This window comes from Halichoerus grypus, chromosome 6 (genome assembly GCF_964656455.1).
Source record: "Halichoerus grypus chromosome 6, mHalGry1.hap1.1, whole genome shotgun sequence".
Taxonomy (NCBI): domain Eukaryota; kingdom Metazoa; phylum Chordata; class Mammalia; order Carnivora; family Phocidae; genus Halichoerus; species Halichoerus grypus.
Window position 1 is genome coordinate 105,233,964 of NC_135717.1, and position 18,278 is coordinate 105,252,241.

General features: G+C 34.2%; 2 non-coding genes across 2 annotated transcripts; one reads left to right on the plus strand and one right to left on the minus strand.

Annotated features, from left to right (window-relative positions):
* Window positions 1-11,828: 11,828 nt before the first annotated feature.
* On the plus strand, window positions 11,829-11,935 carry LOC118530814 (U6 spliceosomal RNA). The gene has a single exon (XR_004914819.1). It is a non-coding gene; the product is annotated as a U6 spliceosomal RNA (small nuclear RNA).
* A 1,437-nt stretch (window positions 11,936-13,372) lies between these two features.
* On the minus strand, window positions 13,373-13,479 carry LOC118530815 (U6 spliceosomal RNA). The gene has a single exon (XR_004914820.1). It is a non-coding gene; the product is annotated as a U6 spliceosomal RNA (small nuclear RNA).
* Window positions 13,480-18,278: the final 4,799 nt, after the last annotated feature.

Sequence of the window (18,278 nt, forward strand, 5' to 3'; positions counted from 1 at the left end):
GATGTGTGAGGAGATTAGAGAATGAGAAAGAAGAAGGGATACAGGGAAGGGCCAGCTCTGGAGAAGGATCTTAAGGCAACATGGTGGCAAGCCTAGACCATGAGGGTGAGGGCACTTCCCCTCCCCCCCACATAAAAAAACAAAAAAACTCCCTGTAGAGAGCAATGAAGAGGGGCCTCAGAAACAGAAATGGCTAATATTAAATTTTGTATTGTTGCTTTTTCTGTGCTTAATTTCCTTTCTGTTAACCTAACAATTTCAGCAAAATTCTCTGTTCTCCTGGGAGTAACTAAAAGAGAGCAGGTCTAGCCTGGCTAAGCTGTGCAAGAAGTGAATAGGTTCCATGGGAGGCAAATCATTATGAGGGGGCAACTGAACCTTCAGGTAAAGCAGGAATCCAGAAAAAGGGGCATATTGGTACAATGCAATTCTTTAATAATCCTCTAAGGAAAAGTTGGGGTTCTTCATCCCTCCAGGCAGTATATGAAGGAAGACTTGTTGAGACGCTACAGGAGGAAGTTATGACTCTAAAATGTTGGAAGACTTGGGAACATGCAGGTGGTTAATACTTGGGTTTCATAGAAGAAAAGTGGCATAATTTCCCTTGAGCTTTTCCAGGATGCACTAATCTTCAGAACAGATGCTTCCATTTAGGCAAGTGAGCACCATGGGAAAGGATTTTTTTTGGTAACTTTCACAGAATGTTTCTAAAGCTGCTAAATTGAAAATCTGTTCTGCATTATTTTGCTTAACTCTGGGGACTGTGTTTGTAGAAGAGCTAATCCATCGTTTCCCTATGAGAGTTCTGCTGACATTATAGAAAAGGTGAGTAACACTACTCTTGGGTGTTCACTCATTTATGGTGGCCTCTGAAGTATAATGTCAAGAAAACTTATAGATTATTTTTAAAAGAAAAGCATGACGGTTAGCTTATTGTATTTGGGATGGAGGGTCATTTTTTCCCCAATGAAGAGTCCTAACTGACTAAAGAGTCAGCTTAGGAGCAGTATCATTATTGCTGTTATATCTCATCTGCAATCTAATTTCCATATTTCTGCAAAATATCCACTTATGCAAACTCATTTATTGAAACTCCAAACAATTTAGCTCTCTATAAAATATTTGGGACTATTGTGGTATAAACTTTTGTTGTTTTCTTTTCAATATCTGTATATTTATACCTCTTTCAGTTTGGGTTCAGTGAAGAAATAAAATGTTCTCTTAAGAATTTTAAGCATAGGCAAATGGCAGGAAATTAGAGCTTATGAAGTTGTTTGGATGGGCTGAAGTTGTTTGGAGGAGTGAAATTCAGAGGGCTTCCATTGAATATTTGGCATTTTAGGGCACTTACATAAATTTAAATATGGATAGTATATTAGATGATATTATGAGTTATTAACTTTTTAGGTGTGATGATAGTCTATAGTTATGTAAGACAGGCATATTGAAGTCTTCAGAATGAAGTGTTAAGTCTACAATTTACTTTCAAGTGGTTTTGCAAAATAAATCACACATACAGAAGGCAAATGTGGTAAGTCTGGAAGTGTTAAATGTGTGTTTTTGTACTGTTCTTTCAAATTTTATGAAGATCTGAAACTTCTAACAATTGGAAAAAGGAAACGAATTCTGTCATTCATTAAGCTCACCTTGTTAGCAGAGCAGGTGTTATTATTGCCAGTCTATGAATGCTTAGGATGGCTTCTTTACAGACCAGTACCACTGATTGTCGTAAGGGACCTGGGGTAACAGCCTCTAGGGAAGGGTGGTTCACAGCATCATAACTTATTGGACGAGGCACTCAACATGTTAGTACTGATCAAACTTGAGATATATATTAATAAGAACTATATTTCATTGAATTTAAGATGTGAAGTATTTTTAAATGCATCTTAAGTTTATATATAACCAAGAAAGAAAAAATTTATTCATTTTGTATAATGCTTTCGAATGGTAATTTAAGGAAGGATCCCAATATGAGATGTTAAAATATGAAAACAAGCATGAGTCCTAGAATCAATAAAGTACAATATTCCCCAAGGAAATGGGTGATTATGTCAGAGAATTCCATCTAGATCTAGTCATCGTCCCATTTATTGCACCTCTGAGCAAAAATTATTAAGAATTTTAATAATGATTCAGCCATAAAGTCTCCTGCCAGGGGCACACACATGATTGGAACTAGTAGTCATAGAAGTAGTGGAGCAAAATGGTAGAGAAAGATTGTGTAGAAGAAAGAGGAGGTTTTGACTGCCGTCACGCATTTAGATCCTGTGCCATTGGGCCATAAATGTTCTCGGTTTTGGGATATAGATAGGAGTTTCTTTTCTAAGTCATAATAAATAGTACAGGTGAGAAATAATAAAAACAAACAAATGACAAAATATTAACTACAGCCAGCACTGCACAGAGTAAAATCACAGAAAAAAGTCAAGTTAAAAAAACAACACTCTTCCCCTTAAAAAAAAAAAAAAAAAGCACCTGATTCCTGGCAGCATTAAGACCTGGTGGTGGTAGATCATATTTTTCAAGATATTTCCTGCCTCTTTCCATGGGAGGATTATACATCCTTTATCTGTTTGACTCAGGAGTGGCCATGTGACTTGCATTGGCCAATGAAATGGGTGGGAATGCCATGTGTCACTTTGTGCATAGGTTTTAAAAGTGAGTTCATAGTCAGCCATGAGACCCAAAGAGGGACAGTTTTATAAGTCTGGATCTTGCAGGAAAAGCAATGATGGAGGCAGAGTTGCAGCAAAACAATTGTGGGCATGCAACTTTAATAAACAATAGACCTTATTTTTAAAATCTTTGAATTTTTGGAGTTGTCAATACAACATAACAGCATTAGGTGACTATTACTTCGACTAAGAAAAATTTGGTATCAAAGAAATAGTCAATGAACACAGTCACATAACAATGACAATGTCTAATAACATGCTAAAGAAATTTATTGCAGATTAGAATTGCTAGAACTAAGTACTTTTGACAAAAGTATATCTGCAAAATTTGTCATTTCTTTCCAATTCAGGGCAGCTGAGTTATTAAGATAGCCATAAAATAATGCTTATTCACTATATACTTGGGGTTGCTTGGTAAAACAGATAATCATCATTAAAAAACCACTTAATGGAAACCAATATTAATGTTGAGGTGGTAAAATAATAAAAATCATCATTTATTTAGCATTTGTTATATGCCATACACCATTCTATGCTCTTTATACATGTAAACTCATCTACCCTCATGGTAAATCTATGAGGCATTTTATCAATGAATAAATAAAAGCCCCAAGAGATTAAATAGTGAGCCCACTGTCACACATTTAGTAATGCTAGAACTAGAGTTAAAATTGGAGGAGGCACTCCTCTGACCAGCATACTTAGCCCCAGTGAGGTAGTTTAGTTGTAAGTAATGTGTAATGTGGGGCACATAACCTGTAACGTGGAGAGTTTGCAGTTGTGACCATGTCAGTTATGGTAGAAATGTCATTGCTAGGAACGTAAAAGATTAAAAAAATTAGTAGTTCATGGGAAACGTATTACCTTTTGCTTCCCTTCCATACACAATTGAAATATATATTGAAAGGCCCTGATGTCATTTTTAAATTATCTGGCTTCTGGATGTTGTTCTCTGATAAACATTTCACAACTAGAGTAGAGATGTTCCATTATAAAGATCCAAGTAGCTCTGAAATTGGGTCCATTATGACCTGCCCATTTGAACAGCATATACCTTCCTTCAAAGATCAACAACGGAATAAATGTCAGACACTGAATACATGTTAGCATGGTTGATTTGGCATTCATATTTGAAATTGGTGCTTGTTTTGTCTTTTTAAAGCTATTTGAATTCATATAGTCTGTCACATCTGGCCTGTCAAGTCCTTGGCTCTGGATTTATACCACCCTGCTAAGGAGCCCACCCAGTTCAAGTCTCAATTTCAGCCATTCTGAGGATGACTTTCAATTCCCGTGGGTGCCATTACTCCTCAGTTTTTTTTGCAACAGTCCAGGCTGTTTTAAAAAGAGCAGGCCTCAGGTGGCTCAGTAGGTTAAGCATCCAACTCTTGATTTTGGTTTAAGTCGTGATCTCAGGGTCATGATTATTAGGGTCGTGAGATGGAACCCAACAGGCTCCATGCCCAGCACGGAGCCTGGTTAAAATTCTCTCTCTCTCTCTTAAAAAAAAAGAAAAAAAAAAGTGGCAGGCCTCTCTAGACTGGGAACTGAAGATTCTTTGTGTATATGATATGTCAATCTCATTTGCTCTTGAATTAGCTGAATTTTGTTGATTGGCAGTTATTTTCCATGCAATTGAAACTAACCAACTTCCTTCTTCCCTCCTTCCCTCCTCCTCCTCTTTCTGTCCCTCCCAACCTCTTTAAAATCTTTTTTTCATGTGGAACCAGTGGTGTGATGGTAAGTATTTAATAACTTTCTTTCTTTCTTTCTTTCTTTCTTTCTTTCTTTCTTTCTTTCTTTCTTTCTCTTTCTTTCTTCTTTCTTTTCTTTCTTTCTTTCTTTCTTTCTTTTTCTCTTTCTCTCTTTCTCTCTTTCTCCCTTTCTCCCTTTCTTCATTTCCTTTCCTTTCCTTCTTTCCTTCCTTCCAACAACTAGCTTTCTGAAAGAAAGAGATGAAAGTTCAGTTTGTACTGTGTGCAAATTTCTGGTTATAGATACTCCCATCATAGACAATTTTAAGTTACTAACATAATGTAATGAATCATGGAGTTGGGAAGAGGTGTGTCCAGTTGGCTTTCCTGAGGTGGTAGGAACTAGCATGAGTACAACACTGTGCAATCCAGATTTCTTCATTTTCATGATGGTATTTTTACTGGCATAATTTCTTACATGTATTCAAAGAAACAAACTAAAACATCCACTTTGAAAAATTAATGAACACTTAGAGGTTCCTCTTTCTCAATCCATAAAATGTAAGCAAAAGATTATATTTAACTTATAATTTTTGATTAAAAAATATAAATTAAACTGTTTGAATTAGGCAAATAAATTCATAAAGTTCAGAATTAAAAATAATGTAAGAAAGTGTAAATTGAGGAAAATATTTAAATTTAAGTTTCTGATCATTAAAAAGAGCCACATATTTTGTAGTGAAGACAGACTATCCTAATTTTACCTAACAGACTATCCTAATTTTACCTAAATTTTTGTTAAAAATTTATCCTGTATTCTTAAATAAAGTGGGAATGGCAGACTGATGCTTTCTAATGTTATATGAGCTCTCAAGGATTCCTGGTCATCATGTAATCTGTATTTTATGAACTTCCAGTTCATTCATTGTAAAAGGCCTTCTAAAACTTTCCTGTTTGTCACAAATCCTATCCAGCTGTGTCATTTCAATCTTCTATTTCCTCCAGTTCTTGGAGAAAAATTACTTATAGTAAATCCAAGATCACATATATCTTCTTCCAAAATCAAATAAGCTGAAAGTTTTATGTTAAACTCCTTCAGAATAAGGTTGCAAAATAACTTCAGTCTTTCTCTCCTAGATATGGCCAAGCTGGACCATCTCCTGCCCTTTCCCGCCCTGTGCTTAATTTATGTTTATTTGCTTTTGGGAGTAGTCTTCATCCCCCATTTCTCTAATACCTTCTGGTTGAAATCCTGCTGAAAAAGTGCCATTTCCATCCCAATCTTGTTATTGGGAAATTAAAAAAAAATCATAATTATCTATGTTCTTACTTTTTATATAATTGTATGAATATGTATTATTTAATATTAATTAAGGATTTGTAAAAATTAATCATATTGTTCTCAGCAAGGAAGAACCCACTCATTAGGCAAAATTCCTTTGACTTTCAAAACTCTACCTTATAAGAGTAGTTCTGGTTGCTTTCAAGAGCCATTTCCATATTAAAATTCACTTATGGATAGGAACAGTTAAATTATTCATTAAGGGTAATTTTCTCAGAAGATATAAAGTTGCTAAATTAAAAGCAAGTTTCACAATGGAAATGTTATCTTAGCATTAACTCTGGCATAGATAAGTTAAGTTAGACTTAATGCCCATTTTCTGAAATATTGATTAGTACATCAATGAAAATTCCATTAGGGTATTATAAAGTTGTTAATAAACTCATTTGATCTCCATTTTTCTCTTCAGGAAGGATTGGATATATTAGAACTCAGGTTTTTTCCTTCATTTTGCCAAATTTTCAGTCAATTTTCACAGAGTGCCGCTTTAAAGATATTCCCAATGTGGTAGATTTACTTTAATGGATTTCTGAGTAGAGTGGAATCAATGGAAGACTTGGCTGCCTGTATTGTTTTCTTCTCTAGCTAAAAGCCATATTTTGTTTTTACAGCAGAATTGCCTATGTGCAATGTCATTAAGATACCCCTCAGTGGAAGTAACAACCTTTAATAGGAATTTAATGAAATTAGATTTTATAATTATAGAGATCTTATGATTTGTTTTTGTTTTCAGATTTTAAGAGCATCATAATATTATATCTGGAAGAAACTGCATAGGCATTCTGGTTCAGTATTCTCCTCAGTATTGGTAAGGTTTTTACCACTTCTGATAGATAGCTTTCAATTTTGTGTTTAAACTTGTCCACTATGAAGAATGGTTTACTTTCTGAAGTGGTCTCTTTGAAATTTTTAGCTACTTGAATGTGTTATATACTTGAAACAATGCAGTAAAAACTCTGTTCTTTTTCCCAGTGACTACCCTTCAGATATCTGAGTGTCATTTTTTTTTTTTTCTTTTTACCTCTCATTTCCAGACCTTTATCATGATGGTCTCATTGTTTTGGATGCCTCTTTGTGGAAGTGAGACTCAGAGCTAGCTATAACATTCCATATGTCATCTGGTCAATAGGGAGACAATGGGATTATTATCTCCCTTGATCATGATCCTCTGTCACATAGTAGTTGATCAGTTATCAATGTTGAATTAAAGAATAATACTGTCCATGGTTCTATTTGTTAGTAATTTTGTGGCTATGTATTGAATTTGAGTTCAACTAAACTTCAAGGAGAAATTTTACATTATTGGTGTCCATATTGTGGATCACTGGAATGAGAATTCAAGAAATAACCAAATCCTTCTATTCATCCTGAAATTTATTTAAATTTTGATCCTAACATATTCTTTCCAAATTTGTCATCTTTAAATTTGATATACATGTTTTATAAATAAATACCAACACTGTGGATAAAAATATTGAGAAATTAGTCCTATAGATTTAAATTTATTAAAATTGGCTTTTTTGGATCTTTTTAAAAATTTACTTCCTTTACTTGAGGTTCATCTCCCTGTTCTGTGGAAGCAGATGGTTGGGGTGGCTAAGAGCACAGGTTCTTTGTCAGTCTGCCTTGGTTTGAAGTCTGGTTCCAGCAGTAATAAGCTATGTGATGTTTGGCAAGCTACTTAACCTCTCTGTGACTTTGTTTTTTCATGAAAAATAACTGAAAAAAAAAGGAAATAACTACCTGGCTCAGAATTCTTATGAAGGCCAAGTGAGGTAATACATGTAAATGACTTATAATAATTTCTGGCACTCCATTTTACTCTTGTAAAAAATTATTTATTTATTTATTTAAATTAAAGTATAATGAACATATAGTATCATATTAGTTTTACTCTTATTAATTCTTTTTAATGCCAGAAGATGTGAAATGAAAAATATTGCTTTTCTTCTCTTGTCTTTAGATCATTTTCCCCAACAAGCAAGTCTATTTTATCCCTTTTTTCTTTTTTTTTGAACATAGTTTTAAAAAACTTAATTATGTACATGTATTATGGAACATCAGTGGTCCTCAAGATAGCACAAGATGTTTTGCTGCCAGTTAATTTAGTCCCAGTTTATAGGAAACATATCCTAAAGTAGTGTGTTGAATTCTTTACTTTGAATTTTTCTTCTACCTTAAAATTCTTCACTACCGTAAACTTTTTCTGGGACTTCAATCTAAAGAAATAAGGATAAAGCAGGAAAACAAAGTGTGCATGAAAATATTCATGGTAGCATTACTCATAATAAAAATAAAAACTTAAATGTTCAAAAATAGGAAAATGTCTAAATGATATCTATATATTATATTATGTAACATTTAAATTATTGTTATTAATGAATTATAAATTATTAATTTATATTGACAGTGAAGAAGTTTACATTAATGTGGATGAATACCTCTATCATAAGGAGAAAGAGAAAAATGGGTTATAAATTTGTTTTCACAGAATAATCACACCTATGCAAAGTAAACAGATTAACTCAAAATTATGCATAGAAAAAATTTTAAAAAGTAACTGTGAGATGTTAATACAGGTTTTCTTTAGTTAAAGGGACTATTAACCGTTAATAGTGAGTATTGGTGGTAGTACACCAAATACATGCCAAACGAATAGTTATTAATAACTAATAGCAACATATTTTGTTCTGAGAGCACCCATTTGTGATGTGTGCTACAATATAACAATATTTTCTGCTAGCCAAGTTTTTTTTTTTTTTGTATATAGGATAGATTTAATGTAATCATATTCCATTTGTTCTGCTAAAAGGCATCCTATTCCATAGAGAGTTCCATGGCTTCCAGGGGCGCTGCCTAATAAAAAAAATTTTGAGATGTGCTTGTTTCATAAGTAGACTACAGCAATTTACTTCTTTGGTTAGCTGGGTCATGTAGAGGGAGGATCAGGGAGCTTTTATCTTCTCATACTGGGAAGAATAGAATTTCATTCCTGTTTATTAAAGACCATCTGATGTATTAACAGCATAATCATTTACATTTTATTGAGAACATATGATGTTCCAGACACAGTGGTTACAAAAGCTGTAACAACCCTAACCTTTACAATGATGCTGTGAAGCGAACACTACTATTTCTTCCGCACTTTACAGCTGAGGAAATGGAGGCGCAGAGTAGTTAAATAAACAGCTAAAGTTTGCAAGCACAGATGTGTTTGAGTTGGCTGAGAATCTAACCCTGGCACTAAGGTGTACTGACTTTCCTATAATATCACATTGCCTAAAATCAGAATAAGTTTCAAAATAACAACTCTTTTTTTTGTTTCCTGTATTGGTTACATTATGAACATTATCTGTGATGTTCAAAATTTATTAAGTAAATTTTATCATTTTATCAGAAGAGAGTCCTCTATAAAGAAACAACAGATGTTTCTGAGTTTTTCCAGGAAATAACAAGGACAGAATGATTTGCAAAAAGGAGTTTATGTCAATAAATTCAGCAATTTTTGGTATATTCTATATTTTTTTCTGTGTAGATACATGAATCTATATTAATCTACTATTGTAAAATGACAGGTTAAAGTCTAGTACCTACCTGTTAAACTTTGTCCTTTCTTGATTGCAAGTAATTCATTAAAACATTCTACTTAGAGCCAACTTGGAGTGGGTACTATGTTAGGTTTGTGTGTACTGGGACAAATAGCACAGTGCCTTTAACCTCAAGGAACATATAGACATATAGATTTGATCAACATTCACCTGATGATGTAGCAGGATCCTGACATGGTGTCATGTATTAAAACTCACAATGACAAATAAGGCACAGTTTCTGGTCTCAGGGAGTTCTAAATAATTGGAATACAATATGATGATTACCAGTGGATTACATATAAAGTATCCAGTAGTACTGGGAATGGATTAGGAAGGCTTTAGAGAGGAGATGATACTAAAATTGTCTTAAAGATGAGTAGGAGCTTACCATGTAGACAAATTGGAAATGCCATACAAGAAAGACAAATCAGCAGGAGCAGAGGCATAGTTATATAGGAAAACTTGGGGATGTTACAGGAATGTGAGAGGTTTAAAAGTGTCTAGACTAAGAATTGAATGTAATTTAAAAAAAGAATATATATATATTTTAATTGTTTTATTTTCATCATGATAAGTATACTCTTTAATCCCCATACCTATTCCCCCATCTGTCTATCCACCTCCCCTCTGGTAACCATCAGTTTGTTCTCTATCACTAAGAGTCTGTTTCTTAGTTTCTCTCTCTCTCTTTTTCTTTGCTCATTTGTTTTGTTTCTTAAATTCCACATATGAATGAAATCATATGGTATTTGTCTTTCACTGACGGACTTATTTCACTTTGCATTATACTCTAGCTCCATCCACATTGTTGCAAATGGTAAGATTTCATTCTTTTTTAGACTATAAGAATATTTGGAGGGAGTAGTAGACAATGAGACTGAAATAATAGGGAAGGCTCATATCATGCCTAGCCCTCATTTATTTTCTCATAATAGCATATTGTACACTAACTATATGTCAAGTATATATATATATATATATATATATATATATATATATATATATATAAAGACACAGAATGTCTTCTTCATGCTGTGGGGATAGTTTGACCCTAAATTATTTTTTGAAATTTGTGCCCTTGAAGAAGAGTCAGCTTATGTGTAGGAGCATATGATTTTAATTTGGTCTTTCAAAGATTTGAGTGATTTGAGAAAAAACACATAAACCAGAGATTGTCCTGCTGTATTTATAAGAAAAAATAGGAAAATTATCTAGAATATTTGAAATTTATATTTATTTTATGAAAGAAGAATAAAATTCTATGTCCTGAGAACATTTTGATCAGCTAAAGAGATTTTATTACAACTTTAAACAGCCACAATAATTAAATATTTTGCTCAGGTACCATTTGTTATTTTGGTTTTCTTTCCCACCATCTTTGGCCTTGCTTTTTAGATTATTAAAATCACTTGCATCTGTTATGATCTCGAGTCATGGTTCTTTTTATAGCTGACATTTTGAATTTATTTGTAATCTCATTTGCTCTTTTACTTGCATTTTGCTTTTCTTATTATCAAACAGCCTATTTATTATTTGCAAGTCTACAGCCTCTGCTCTACTAAGATCTAGTTTGCATTTTTTATGTACCTAAAAGAAACAGAGAATCTGCTAAAAATAAAAAAATATTCAAAGTTGAATTGAGTTCAGCTGCTCAGTGCTTTTTGAGTTACTACCTTTTCAACTCCAGGAAACTTCTGAGTTAAAAGGTGGCTTTGTGAACAAGTGAAGAGGTTTTGCCGATCTTTTATTCTCAAGTGAAACTTCTCCACAGTATAGTCACTTAGAATGAGGCTTTGAATACTGTAAATTTATCATTTTTGGAACTTCTTTTGAAATATTTTGAGGATGTCAATAGGCATTTAGTAAGTACTGAGTGATTAAATAATAAACACATGCAAATATTTTTCCATTATTTACCTAATAAGTTTCCGCCCCTCAGGTGGATCTTTCTTCTATCTAGAGCATAACCAGACTTTTCCAATTTGCTTCTAATTCACTATGGGACATTTGCAGGGATATTGTTTGGTGAGCTTTCTTCTTCCATTCATATTTTTACTACTTTTCTCTAGGGTGACGGATTGAAAATAATACTAAGAAAAACAAGACATGATTCCTTTCTCAAGGAACTTCAAATTGACTAGAAGCTATAAAAAAAGATGGAACTCAATAATATAAATTTTGTCCCAAAATACAGATTGGGATTGAAGTGAGAGAAAGATCATTTTTTAATAAAAGGTATTTTTAGGTACAGATTGTGTGAGTGATGTATTCCTATGCAAAGAAAATGAAAAAATAATGAAGTTGAGAAAGTATAAGGATTTTTTTTGAGTAACAGAGAATTTGGTTGGAACACTTAATTAACTGAGAATATTGTAGATGCTAAGGCTGGAAGGATAGTTTGGAGTCATATTATGGGGGATTTAGAAAGCAGGCTTAGCGGTTAAGATTTAATATGCTGAGACAAGAAAAGGAATTTGAACAGAGGAGCAGCATGGACAAACAGATGTATTAGGAAAATTTAGCAGTGCTCACTTTGGCAGAACATATACTAAAATTGGAACAATACAGAGGAGATTAGCATGGCCCCTGAACAAGGATGATACACAAATTCATGAAGTATTCCATATGTTTCAGCATTAGAAACATAGTCAATGATAACGTAGTAGTGTTGTATGGTAACAGATGGTAGCTAGATTTGTGGTGAATATAGTATAACATAGAGATGTTGAATCACTATTTTGTACTCCTGAAGTGAATGTAACATTGTGGGTCAACTATACTGAAATAAAAAGGTTTAGAAAAGAGAAAATTTGGCAGGAATGTGTCAGCAGACTGGGGTAGGAGAGACTCTTGAATCAGAGGGCCAGCCAAAAGGTGTTCATGTAGGTAGGAACTAATGAGGCTCTGAGTCAGAATAATGGAAAGGCATTCTGTAGACAGTGGGGCTATCTACAGGACTGGCCATGTTTTGTCTGGCTGGCACAGTGAGAGGAAGAGCCAAGAATGAATTCAAGATTTTTTTTGTGACCAAGAGAACAATGAGGTTGTTAAATAGGAGTCAGGAGGAGGAGGATGAGATTTTGAAAAAAAAATAGGATGATAATTTTAGTTTTGTATATATCAAGGTAGAGAATTCCAGCAGGTTTTGGACATAGATTTAAAAGTTATATGTATAGGGGCGCCTGAGTGGCTCATTCGTTAAGCATCTGCCTTCGGCTCAGGTCATGATCCCAGGGTCCTGGGATAAAGCCCCACGTCGGGCTCCCTGCTTCGCGGGAAGCCGGCTTCTCCCACTCCCCCTGCTTGTGTTCCCTATCTCACTGTGTCTCTCTCTGTCAAATAAATAAATAAAATCTTTAAAAAAAAAGTTACATGTGTAGATGGTTGAAAGGAAATTACAAGATCCTTCAGGGATAGAAAGTAAACAAGAAAAAAGAGTTTCAAGAAGAAAAAAATAGGTACGTATTCTTGGAATTGAAATACATTGTGGTAAGAACTACCATAAAGGTAAAAGAATGTGCCATAGACATCTATCAGAGTCTTTTAGAGTCAGGAAAATCTTCCCAAGGAAGGGAAGGCTAAGTTGATATCTGCAGCATGATTAGGGGTTGTCAGAAAGAGATCAGGTAAGAGATAGAATGCTCTGTGGATTCAGGACAAGAGCCTCTTAGGCCAGACCTAGGAAGGCTCAGTGTCCTGAGAAGTTTCTCCCTTGGAATCTAATAACAAGGCCTACATATTCCTTTAGGCATAGATCTCTTAAAACTTCAAGCTTTTCCTCCCCCCCCCCCCCCCCGCCAAAGAGGCTCCCTGACTTACAAAGTAATTATGTTTTAGAAGGTCTTGTACAATTCTGATTTTTCCTTAATTCAAAACTGTATTATCTAAATTGTCTCTTTTTTTAAATCTCTTTATTTGAGTATGGTTGACCCACAATGTTACATTCACTTCAGGAGTACAAAATAGTGATTCAACATCTCTATGTTATACTATATTCACCACAAATCTAGCTACCATCTGTTACCATACAACACTATTACGTTATCATTGACTATGTTTCTTATGCTGAAAAGTGTGGAATACTTCATGATTTTGTGTATCATCCTTGTTCAGGGGCCATGCTAATCTCCTCTATATTGTTCCAATTTTAGTATATGTTCTCCCAAAGTGAGCACTGCTAAATTTTCCTAATACATCTGTTTGTCCATGTTACTCCTCTGTTCAATTGTCGAAGGCCTTTAAATTTATCTTGATTTTCTGGGTAATAAGCAGAGGGTTTAGTTAATAATTCCTACTATATTGGCTATAAGCCAAAATTTGGACCTATATTTATTAGCCTTAACTCCTGCCTTCTAAAAACCTTTTCTTGAAATATATGCTCTATCTGAAAATTTCCCCCATGTTCATACATTTTTTTTCCCATTTAATGTTTGCTGTGCTCTTTGACAATTTTCTTTGTAATTTTTCCTAACATATTAAGGTGCATATATGCTTTCATTTTTATTAGCTTTTGTAGCATCACTGGAGGCTTGTATATTCTGAAAATTAGCAAAGAATTTAAAATTATTTTATAACTCTGTGAACAGTTATAAGCATAGCTTAGGATTTTTGTAAGAATAATAATAATACCAATATCAGTGATACCAAGGAATAGTAAAATACTACTACAAACATTAATACTACTGTATTAATGAACGTTAACTATATTCTAGGACTGCCTTGTTCAATATAGTAGTCACTAGTCACATATTGCTACTGAGTACTTGAAATGGGGCTTAAACTAAATTGAGATACACTCTAAGCGTAAAATATGCATCAGATATAAAAGATGTTGCATTTCTATTGGATAGCACTATTCTAGGGCATGGTAATAGAAGCTTTTAACTGTCCTTTAAGTCCACAAACTACCCATATGGGGGGGCAGATATTAGTATTATTCCCATGTTATAGATGAGAAAGCAGGTCCCATGATAGCTAACCAGTGGTGGAGGAGCCATCTATTCACTCTGGCTCAAACGGAGGACTAGTTTTCAAACAGAAGATAGAAGTTGTTGTTAGGCTTGAAGCACACATTCAAGAATTTGCTTCTGCCTTTGCTTTGATAGTAACTTTTCCATTTCATATATGACACCTGAAGTTGACTTCATTATCACTGTCAGTTTTAAAGGCACAGAACATTTTACATAGGTGTGCACTATCCAGGTGCATTATGTATACCAAAATATGTAATACACACCGCAACGTGTAATGTACATGAAACTGGATTCAAATACAAGGCTAAATAACTTACCTAGACCTGGAAGTTGTTGCAGAGGCTAAACGGAAGGGCCCCAGCTGTATGCTTTATTGTTATAATCTAGCTCTTGTGTGTAGGCTAGGGTATTGTTAATATCTTTGTGATCCTCTGGGATAAAACTTGGTACCAATTGGATTTCTAGCCTCTTCTAGCTTCTAACTGGAGCTTAGAGTTTTCACTGCCCAATAGATCCCAAGGTGGTGCTTCTTTGTAATGAATTATAGAAAGCTCCTTTGAGTCTAACTTTGATAGTGGTTCTGCCCTTGCATGGAGATGAGCCTCTGAGAAATCACACTTCAATTTTTTATGAAGCCACTTCTTTAATTTCTTCTTTAGTCAAATGTTATTATGCCTGTAGCTGTCCCCTAAGATGGAAGAATTTGAAGAATACTCTCTAAAGAATCCTGATTCTTTTGTTCGTTCACCCTTAAGCTCCTAATAATAGCCACTATTATATCCAGAGCCTGAGAGACTGTGCCTTCTTTCCACATGTCCCACGTTTACTTCTTCAAGTTTCAAGAGTGCCCTGATATTTGGTGAATCGAGAATCTATTCATGTATTATTAACATCATTATATACAGTTGTACATTGTGTACTGGCTCTGTACTATATCCCTGGTGGTCAGAATGAACCAGTTTTTAATATTTCACACTCAGTAGGAGGTTTTGCAACTTTTCTTGGGGAGTGTTGTTCTCTTGATGTCAGTTCCATCCTAAGGCACGTTTGTTTTATTTTTTATTTTTTTTTAGGCATGTTTGTTTTAAATGTTAATATTGTAACACAAAAGAGACTGATGCTTTGTTAAAATTTTATTTGAAGTGTCTTAGGAAGTATTAAAAAATATTTGCCATTTTTTTTTCTTGGGATACTTGTATTTCCTCAGTTAACCATACACTGTTAAAATTAATCCTCTTGATAATTCTCAAGTTTTAGCAACTGTTTTTAATATTTTTAGAACAATTTATGAAATAAGCCTTTAGAGTAGCACTTTCTCTATGCCAGGTACTGTTTTACATGCATTAGAAAATATTAATTCATTAATGCTATGATTAAAAGTGTAAATATGTATATTCTGGTGACGAACAAATTATGAAAAACTAAGTACATTCTTAGATATAAAATATACTTTAAAAATTATTATAGTAATAATATTTTTGTTGATAAAAAACATATAGAAAACCATGATACAGCATTAATATCGACTATATTTGAAGATCTGTTTTTAAGAGAATGAAAGATATCATCTATCCTTGAAACCATCTACCTATCTGTTCATTTATTTATTGATACTTTAGAATACTTTTTACTTCAAAAGGGTTTTTAATAGTTTGTGGTGTTTGAATATATATAAAAGAACAAATAACTTAAGCAAATGACAAGCATGATCAGAAATAATTTAGAAGAATAAAAATATTTACTGGAATCTGTGAGGAGATAGTCACAACAACTAAACCCTCTATTTTTTGATTCTCTTCCTTACTACAAAAGGGAAGGAACATGGGATGAATCATAATTTTTGTATGATAAAAATTCAAATGAGTTTGTCTGGAAAGTCATTTTTTTCTTAGTACTAAAGTCTAGGAGAATATTTTTGGGGGGTCTCTTACATAAGGGATGCCAAGTAAAAACGTATTTCCACTGTGAGAATGAGAATCTTCTAATGATATTACATGGTAACTTCACAAACACCTTTCTGCTAGTAAGCATGCTAACATAATCCGCTGTTTCACGACATGGAATTTAATAAATACAAAGCACACAGAACACCTAAAAATTAGTCAGGACACAGCTCACATTTTCAAACTTCACTGCTTTCAGCTGAGCTTCAGTACACCCTTGAGAGCAGTTAGTTTAAAGTAGTGCATTCTGGCTAGTGATTATACTTTCTTCCATTACTTGGGAGGAATCCTATATTTGGCAGATAGTTAATATGCATTACGCAACACTGAATGATATTATGATATTCATCCTTGCTATTCATGGTCCAGCAAAGGTTAGTACTTCCAAGATACTATTCTCCTTGAATTCAGGATATGTCTCTCTCTGTGTTCCACAGTACCATAAACAAATTTTATCATAACCCTTGTAATGGAGGTATTTTAATCTTAATTTAATTTTATTTCATATTTCGGTCTGTCTTCTCTGGTCTCTGAGCTACTTGAGAGCAGGTGCTCTCTTATCACTGTAGTTCCAACACCAGAACAGGTGTGACACATTAGAAAGTATTTGATATATATTTGGTAAATGAAAGAATAAATGTATGAATTAACTTACCACTGATTGGTATTTTCATTCAGACAATGGACCATGCTCAGCAGAAATCTCCAAGGATACCAGTAGCAATGTCCTGTAACATATTTTTAAGTTCTGTAATGATTTTATGAAGCTACTTTCAGGTTTTCTCAAATTATAAAGTCATAGCCAGCCAGGAGGCTGTGAAGTGGTGTTATATTTTGACTGAGGCGCTGTTCCTCAGTTTTCCAGTACCAGAGAATTGATCTGTCATAATTTTATCCAGAAGGGTTCAGTTTCATGCTGGTCGAATTTATAGGAGATGGATTTGTAAATCAGAATTCTAATTTATTGATTTATAAGTGATATATCTTTAACCTAGAAATCAGAATCATTGGTGGCCGAGAAGAGAGTTTCATATAAATTATAAATTAGAAGATTGCATGATGAAGGCATAAAATGATTTTGGGTGCTCATGAAGGTAGGTCTATCTGGGTTATGGCAACCAAATGGATTATTAATTTATTTTTTTCTTTTTAAAGATTTTATTTATTTAATTGAGAGAGAGAGAATGAGAGAGAGGGAGAGAGAGAGAGAGTGTGCGCACATTGCGGGGGGGTCAGAGGGAGAAGCAGACTCCCTGCTGAGCAGGGAGCCCAATGTGGGACTTGATCCCGGGACTCCAGGATCATGACCTGAGCCGAAGGCAGTCGCTTAACCAACTGAGCCACCCAGGCACCCCCTAAATGGATTACTTTAAAGGCTTTTTGTCTAGGGAGCTGTCTCAGTCCATTAGCCAATTGATATTTCTAGTTAAGGGATGATGGAACCCAGATAGAGCAGACAATAACAGATGGCCCATGAAAAAGTAGTTTCATAGTGGAATAAGTGGAAAAAAAAAAAAAGTGTAGACTCCTCTTGGAGGCTCTCGATTGATTATAGGAAACCTTCCATAAAGAATTTGTTTCACTTACTTCATATCTATCTAATGAATTTAATCATCTAATGAATCTAACCTTGGAACAATTTTTATTGACCCACCCATGAACATTTATTTAAAAAAAACTGTAGAACAATGAGTGTGACAGACACTTTTCAAGGTACCTAGGGGACACATTTGTGAATCAGACCAACACATTCTGCAGTTTCCTAGCCCTAACAATGTAGTGGGATGGGAGTGGGGTGCGGTGGATTGTCAGTAGAGAAGGAAGAAAAGAAACAAAAAGAAATTATGTTTTGTGATATGTGTTATAATGCAACTAAATAAGATTCTGAGATTCTGAATCACAGGAAGGAACTTGCTTTAGATGCTTTAGATGTTGGCAGATCAAGGACAAGATCACAGACTATGTCTGTGAGGAAGTGAGGTATAAGCTTTATGGTGTATAAACTGTGAAGGCTGAGAGGGAGTCAGCCATGCAAAGTAAAGAGGATTCAGGCACAGA